Here is a 2,784-nt window from a genome sequence, read left to right as displayed (position 1 = left end):
TCACCCCTAAGCGTGGGTCGGAGTGAGGGGTGTGCTGGTGCCGGCTGGAGGCCCCCGATCAGAGTGAGCAGCGCTGGATGACCCAGGAGTTATCGCGGGTCCCTCGCTGTGGGAGAGTGTGCCCATGAGACGTGGGGGACAGAGGGCGAGCACAGTTTCCCAATTTAGCCATCGGGCTTCCATCTGGGAAAGGGTCCTGAATGTCAGAGCATGGCTAATAGCACCTCAGGATGTCCCAGTACAAAAAAGCCATATGGGACACAATGTGGGGTGCAAGGAATCCATTTTTCACTGCTCCATTCCCAAACCAGACCCGTCGATAGCTCCACACAGACTTAACCTTTGAAGTGCTGCAACCCCTTAAACCAATATTCCCACTAAGATATCATGGGATATTGAGATACCCATATTGAGATAGCATGGGAACCGGCATGGTGAATTTAAATATATTGCCCTAGCAGGTAATTTCATTCCAACAGGTAAGTATGAAAGACTTCATTAGTAAGCTCTTTCTTTCCCAGTGTGGAGGTGTGAGGGACACTACCACAGTCACTTCTGACTAGGCAAGAATTTTTTTGGTAGACCAGCTTTGGAGATTTGACCTTCTATAGCAGTGGATTGGTGGGAGGGGACAGAGCAGCTTACCAAAAATCTTCCTTTTGTCACTGGGTAACATGGTATTGTACTAGTAATAATGATTAAGTCCCTTTTGGGATGACTCATTTTAGTCATTAGGGTTACCTGGGTACTCTGAAGCACTGAAACTGCCTTTCTCCTTCTGGCACTATCCCTCAGATGCTACATTGAGTTAGCATGGTTTGATGGCCAAGATGATTGGCTGACAGGACATTGCCAAATACAGCAGGTAGTACAGTAAGGATAGCGGATGAGAACAGCTGGGAGACCTGGGAATCCCCATATGTTAAGGGATTGACATGAGCAACAGTAGGACAATAGTGTGTTAAGACTCACATATAGCGCAAGGGTATAAAAAAGATGGAATAATGCAGAACAGAAGACAGCAAAATGCTAAGGGGGATGAATAACCCAGCAGGATGAGAGGTGGATGCTTAGTTAAAGGCTGACATGTCCTGAGAGGGATTTCAGTAGATTGGGTGGCTGAAATCTTGTATGCATTATGGAACAAGATGTGGGCATAGCGATTAAGTAATCATGAGACCTCTACTTGATTCCCTCCATCTTTCCATTCTCCTGTTTCTCCACCTGTTATGTGCAGCTTTCTCTCATTGTGTTGCTGCTGTTTGGCTGTGAGTTCTTCAAGAGATACATCATGTTGGTCTGTGTTTTGCGAGCTGCTGAGCAAAGCATTAATTGATCATTAATCCCTTCAGTTCAAAATATTTGTATTAGTAAAAAATGTTCAGAATAGTTTTACAGCCACAAATACCATTATACGCTTGCAAAAGGACTGAAGAAATTTTAAATATTTCCTTACAATCAGGCTTTGTGTTTCTCCATGTGAAAAAGAAATAAAATTCATGGCTGGGTCTATTTCCCACCTAGGAACTGTTTTTCGGGCATGGCTTTCTCAGAGTAGTAGACTTCAGTGGGAGTCAGATCCTGAAACTTCTGCAATCTGCCTACATCTTGTCTTGAAAATAAAAATCGGAAACTAACGCATTTCCATAAAGTAGCAATGATGGCAAAGAAAAGAGAGGATTCATGAGGCTTTTTTGACCAGGAGCAAGTACATGGCAGGGCCCTGGCCTTGGCGGGCGGAAGCATAGTGACTCGAGCCTGGGATTATCCTTTGTACTTGGAAAAGACAATGGGGTGCCAGTGACACAAGGGCACTGGAAGGAGACAAAGGTGGAACTGGCATTTCCATCATTTTAGATCGAAGAGATCTGTGCCAGTGAGGCAACTTCTTATATTTGCCAAGTGTATTGAATTACTCTGGTCAGTGCAGAATTTCAGCTTCCAGCAGCACACACGAATGGAAATCAGGCACTGAACCTGTTTCAACAGTCCTCTGACTTGCATCTTATGTTGATTTCTTCCTTGCTGCATACCATTTTCCAATAGCACATCAAATCTTGTGCTTTTTATTTTTCCCTGGCCCAGAAGGCTGCAGCTGAATGGGAGAGAAGAATTCAGCATTTTTTGGGGCCAGCCCAACCTTGCTCATCTGACTGCTCAGACTTTTAAATGAACAGGGGCTGTAATGTTTACATTTTCAGAAGTTCTTAGAATAAAATATTTTACATAGGTCATATGTAGCCAGGAGGGTTTGAAAAAAACTCTCACAGAAACTTTCAAAATATGCTGCTTCTCCCCCCCAGGAACATGTGTGATTGTGTGCAGGTAGGATACTTGGACATGCTGACCTCTCATTATGCTAACATCTACAAAATTAGTATTGTCTACAGAGCATTTATGTATCTTTGTGCATTCTTTGTAAAACAGCATATCGACGTGAATGGGTTTGTATGTTCTCACTGCTGTACTTGAAGTATGTACTTTTATGCACGGGCATAAAAGTAGCAGACATTTCCATGCAAAAGTAATCACTTACGTAACTAACTGCACACTATATTTTCATGATTAATGAATTACCAAGCCACCATTCATATTTAATCCCACTGGACTGTGCTTCTTATGCAAAACTAAATTGGAAACTGGTCATTTCAATTCCAAGAAGCTATTAATTTCCATTGAAAGAGGAAGCACTGGAAAAGATTTAAAAAAGCAGATATATACAGGATGTGATCCATAACCCAATGAAGTCCATGCAAATTTTTCCAGTTTCTAGAGGGCTTTATA

This window comes from Pygoscelis adeliae, unplaced genomic scaffold (genome assembly GCF_000699105.1).
Source record: "Pygoscelis adeliae isolate BGI_AS28 unplaced genomic scaffold, ASM69910v1 Scaffold145, whole genome shotgun sequence".
Classification (NCBI taxonomy): domain Eukaryota; kingdom Metazoa; phylum Chordata; class Aves; order Sphenisciformes; family Spheniscidae; genus Pygoscelis; species Pygoscelis adeliae.
The sequence above is the reverse complement of the archived record's forward strand: the minus strand, read 5'-3'. Positions refer to the sequence as shown.